At 33.1% G+C, this 5,945-nt stretch overlaps 1 non-coding gene across 1 annotated transcript; it reads right to left on the reverse strand.

The window, feature by feature from the left end:
* Positions 1-4,873: 4,873 nt before the first annotated feature.
* LOC126023172 (small nucleolar RNA SNORA51) lies at positions 4,874-5,006 on the reverse strand. The gene has a single exon (XR_007500377.1). It is a non-coding gene; the product is annotated as a small nucleolar RNA SNORA51 (small nucleolar RNA).
* Positions 5,007-5,945: the final 939 nt, after the last annotated feature.

Below are 5,945 nucleotides of genomic sequence, written 5' to 3' on the forward strand. Positions count from 1 at the left end.
TCTTAGAAATCTCATTCACTTCAGCTTGTATTCCTAGATACTTGTACAGTTTAGCAACAGGTGATAGAACCATATCCATAAACTCCTGTATATGTCAACAATATTTTACATATTTATTTGGAATAGTAGAATTTTTTCTTCTGACAGTAATGTCCTATGATCGTTATGTAGCTATCTGCAAACCTCTTCATTACACGACTATCATGAGTCACACACTCTGCAGAAGACTCATCTCTGGCTGTTGGATAGTCACACTATGTATCACAATTCCACCAATTAGCTTTGTACTGACATTGGAATTCTGTGACTCTGAACTTGACCACTTTGCCTGTGATTCCAAACCTCTCCTAAGAGCCTCATGTACTGATACAAGCTTCATTGAGGAGATGGCTCCTTACTGTTCTGCATTTATCCTACTAGTGACTCTCTCATTTGTGTTTTGGTCCTATGGAAGTATAATTCGTACAATCCTTGGCTTCCCCTCTGCCCAAGAAAAGAAAAAAGCATTTTCTACTTGTTCCTCACACATTATTGTGGTTTCCATAACTTATGGTAGCTGTATTTTTATCTATATTAAACCTTCTGCAAAAGATGAAATGTCCAGTAATAAGACAATAATACTATTAGCTACTTCCATTTCCCCCATGTTAAACCCATTTATTTATACATTGAGGAACAAACAAGTAATATCAGCTATAAATGACTTGTTAAAAAAGTTATTACACTTGGGACATCATAGGTAGTACAGATTTAAGCACTCTCCTTGCATGTAACTGACTAAAGTGAAATTCCTAGTTTTGAATGTAGTTTATGATTAGAGTCAGAATTGAAATCTGAAACCCAGATAGCAACAATGCCCTAATCATTTCAGTGTACCTTCCAAAAATTTTTTTCCTCAAGACTAAGCTACTAATGTAAAACTAAAAAGAGTATATTTAATTAAGTCTGCAATAAGTGTCTGCCTTATATTTCCCGTCTATGATCTGCTTACATTTGATACATAGTCTCACTTATTTGAATTTAATGAGAAAAATTTATGGGAAAATTACTTTAAGTATCAATAACAATGTCTTTTAACTGAATGTTCATTCAACTTTGTAAATTAATATTTATGTCTCTTATATCTGTAATCTAATTCTCCGTGTACATAAATGTACATTAAATAAGCAAAATGTAACAAGCAAATACAATGCATATGTATATATATTTTATTATGACATTACATATACATTAAATATGACATAGGTATATGACAATACTTTTAGCTAAAATGATTTAGAAATAAACTTATTACTAAAATCTCTATCATATGTTGCTTTTTGTTTGTTTTGTTTTTGGGGCCACACCTGGTGGTGCTCAGGGGTTATTTAAGGATTTGTGCTCAGAAATTGTTCCTGGCTTGGGAACATATGGGATGCTGGGTATTGAACACACGTCCATCCAAGGTCAGCCACATGCAAGGCAAATGCAGTACCGCTGTGCTACCATTCTGGCTGTAAATGTTTTCTTTATTGATTTTTGGGAAGACCACACCCAGTGACACTTAGGGGTTACTCCTGCCTTTGAGCTCAGAAATCATTCCTGGCTTGAGGGAACCCTATGGGAAGCTGAGTGATCGAACCATCTTCTGTCCTGGGTCAGGCGCATGCAAGGCAATGCCCTACTGCTTGCACTACTGCTTGTGCCCCATATCTTTTTTAATTAACATTAACATAGACTACCATCTCATATGTAATTGCGTATAAATGAATTCTCTAAATAGAAATACATATCTGTCTAGTGATTTTTTATGCTATGGCCAGGAAACCCAATAATAATCTAGTGATAATCCTCAGGTTATATGTCTTTTGGTTTAATGGTCCATACCTTTGTGGAGGCTCTGTTATCTCTTTAAATCACTTTATATTTACTAGTTTAACTTTTAATTTTATTACTTTCTTTTTTTTTTTTTACCTTTTTCTGCATCATTATTTTCAAAACTTATGTTTATCTATCAGTGTAACTTGTTTTCACATAATATTTCATGGAAATTTGTCAATTGAATCTTAAGTTGTCTTGAGCATTATATACAACGTATATAGTGTTTTGCAGAAAGAACTGAACAATGTTTGTGATCAATTATGTAAATCTACATTATAGTCTACTGACTAAACTATGAAAATTATTCTATATTAACAATATTTATTGGACTTTCAGCTACACAATGTTTATCCTGTATTTTTAAATAAATTATATATTTCCAGAATCTTAAAATATTTCAGAAAATTCTAAACATATTTTGACAAAATAATAATCCAAAAATAAGTTTATTTTCCTTGTCACTAGCACTCTCCCTTATTTCGTCTTGCTCATTGTGAAATTTATAGTGATTCACAGAATTAAGCATATTTAATTTTTATGTCCCTTATTATTTATTTTATATGATAGTTTATAATTGTTAATCAAAAATTAAAAATAGGCTAGAGTGGTAATATAGGGCAGTAATGTAGTTCCCTTACACACAGCCAATCTTTTCAAAATTTAGAAACATATGACCAATTTGGAACTATTCAGATTATATATTCAACTTTAAGTTTTATTATTTGATATAAGTGTACATATTCATATATATTGTTATGTTTTATGCAATATTCTATCTTATTATTTTTACTTATATAATAGATTTTAATGTTCAAAAAGAAATTGCAATAATAAATTATTCCCCAAGAGAATATGGTTTCTTTGGATCTTAGTTAATTTTGTTTGTTTGTTTGTTTGTTTTTGTTTGGGGGCCACATCCAGTGATGCTAAGAGGTTACTCCTGGCTCTGTGCTCAGAAATTGCTGCTGGCTTGAGATACCATATGAGATGCAGGGAGACTGAACCATAATTCATCCAAGGTCACCTGCTTGCACAGCAAAAGACCTTCTGCTGCAACACTGCTCTGGCACAATTTTATAATTTTAGAATATGAGTGATTATATTTATGAAACTTTTCTTGCAAATTTTAATAAATATTTTTGTTCATTTCCAATTTTTCTTTTGTATTTTATAGTTACATTTGTACGTATCAAATACACGTTGAAGCATGCTTTTAAGTGAATTTAGGACAATTTATTAAAATAAAGTAATTTGATGAATGCTCAGAAGTGATCTGTTTCATAATGTAATTTTCCCATTCACAATTTATACTATTTTGTCTCTAGGATCTTTAAGTAGAATAAAAATTAAATGAAGTGTTCTGATTAGGGATAAATTATTTATTAAAGACACAAGTTAATATAATACTCTAAGTAGTAATTCACATGAATTTATTTTCTTTGCCAATATTCATTAACCTTTGGCTCTTACATACATGAGGTTATAGTGATACAAATAATATAAGGGATGCAGAACTTGAAACACTGTTTTAGTACGGCATATATATAAGAATTTCCACAATTTGTTTAGGGAGATTCAATTCCAATGGGATTCTAATGATGAGTCTTTTACAAGAAACTATTTCTTGAAGAGACTGTCTTTGTTCCATTTCAAGTTCTTGGCTCTTTTGTCAAATATTAGTTGGCTGTATATTAGGTGTTTTATCTCTGGATATTCTGTTATAACCCACTGATATGAGACTCTGTTCAAGTACCATGATGTGTTGACCACTATGGCTTTATAGTAAAGTTTCAGGTTAGGTAAAGTGATGCCATCTAGCTTTTGTTTATTTTTTCTGTATATATTTGGCTACCCTGGGTCTTTTGTGGTTACAGATGAATTTTATAATTGATTGTTCTAAATCCTTAAAAAATGATGTCTTAATATGTATAGGGATTGCATTGCATCTATAGAGAATTTTAGGTAAGATAGTCATTTTGTCTATGTTGATTTTACCTACCCATGAGCAGGGGATGTTCTTCCATTTACTAAGGTCCTCTTCGATTACTTTAGGGAGTGTTTTGAAGTTTTCCTGGTATAGGTCCTTCACTTCTTTCATAAGGTTGATACCTAAGTATTCAATATTTTGGGATACTATTTTAAATGGGATTCTACCCTTAAGCTTTTTCTCCTCTACTTCATTATTTATATAGAGGAATGCTACTGTCTTTTGTGTATTGACTTTGAAGCCAGGCATTTTGCTGTATTGTTTAATTGTTTCTAAGAGTCTTACTGTGGACTCTTCAGGGTTTTTTATGTATATCATCGTATCATCTGTATAAAGAGATAGTTTGAGTTTCTCTTTTCCTATTAGGATTCCTGATTCCCTTCTCTTGTCTGATTGCTATTGCTAGGACTTCCAAAACTATATTGAATAAAAGTGGGAAAGTATACAGCCTTGCCTAGTTTCTGACCTTAGTGAGAATGCTTTCAGTTTTTTGCTCTTAAGAATGTTAGCTGTGGGCTTTTTATAGGTATCTGTAACTATCCAGTGCTATTTGCTGGATTTTTTCATCATGAATGGGTATTAGATTTTTTCAGGCACATTCTCTGCATCAATTGATATAATCATATGGATTTTGTATTACTTGTTGTTGATGTGGTGTATAATGTTGATTGATTTTCTTATATTGAACGATCCTTGCATCCCTGGTATGAAACCCACTTGGTCATGGTGTATAATCTTTTCTATGTAATGCTGAATTCGGATTGCTAAAATTTTGTAGAGGATTTTTCATTTATGTTTATTAGTGAGATTGGTCTGTAATTTTCTTTCTTGGCATGTCTTTGCCATCTTTGGAAATGAGTGTGCTATTAGCCTCATAAAAGGAATTAGGAAGTATTCCTGTCTTTTCAATGGGTTGGAAGAGTCTGTGGATTAGTGGTAGTAACTTGTCTCATGATGCTGTATAGAATTTATCTGTAAATCATCTGGATCTGTACCTGGACATTTGTTCTTAGGAAGATTCTTTTTTTTTGTCCCCCAATTCACAATACAAACCAGGCAAAGGGCCTGTGGTGAGGTGTATATGGAGTGCATTTACTGTACCTCCTCTTTCTATACAGTCAGTGTAAAGAACAAAGCCTGTGGTAAGAATTCGGAGGTCTTATCTTTCCTTTTCTTTTTAATATATATATATATATCCTTCACCAGTGCAACATTCCCATGACCAATATCCCAAGTGTCCTTCCTCCTCACCCTACATGACCTGTGGTGAGCTTCATGTCAGAAGCTGGACCATCCAGTCTTCCTCTATTTTGTCTCTGAGAATCATTACACAATTTTTTTTTCATTTTTTTCTCAAAACCAATAGATGAGGGAGACCATTCTGTTTATCTCTCTCCCTCTGACTTATTTCACTCAGCATAATAGATTCCATATACATTCATGTATAAGAAAATTTCATGACTTCATCTCTTCTGGTGGCTGCATAATATTCCATTATGTATATGTACCATAGTTTCTTTAATTATCCATCTATTGAGGGGCATCTAGGCTGTTTCCAGAGTCTGGCTATTGTAAATAATGCTGCTATGAATATAGGTGTGAGAAAGGAATTTTTGTATTGTATTTTTGTGTTCCTAGGATATATTTCTAGGAGTGGTATAGCTGGATTGTATGGGAGGTCAACCTCCAGCTTTTGGAGAAATCTCCATATCAATTTCCACAAAGGTTTGACCAGACAGCATTCCCAACAGCAGTGAATAAGAGTTCCTTTCTCTCCACATCTCTGCCAGCACTGCTTGTTATCATTCTTTCTGATGTGTGCCAATCTCTGTGGCATGAGATGGTACCTCGTGGTTGTTTTGATTTGCATCTCCCTGATTATTAGTGATGTGGAGCATCTTTTCATGTGCCGTTTTTTTGTCAAAGTGTCTGTTCATTTTTCTCCCTTTATTTGATGGGATTAGTTTTTTTTTTCTTGTAAAGTTCTGTCAGTGCCTTGTATATTTTGGATATTAACCACTTATCTGATGGGTATTGGGTGAATAGTTTCTCCCACTAAGTGTGTGGCTCTTGTATTTTGGGAACTATTTCCTTTGAG

The sequence above is a fragment of the Suncus etruscus genome, chromosome 11 (assembly GCF_024139225.1).
Source record: "Suncus etruscus isolate mSunEtr1 chromosome 11, mSunEtr1.pri.cur, whole genome shotgun sequence".
NCBI lineage: Eukaryota > Metazoa > Chordata > Mammalia > Eulipotyphla > Soricidae > Suncus > Suncus etruscus.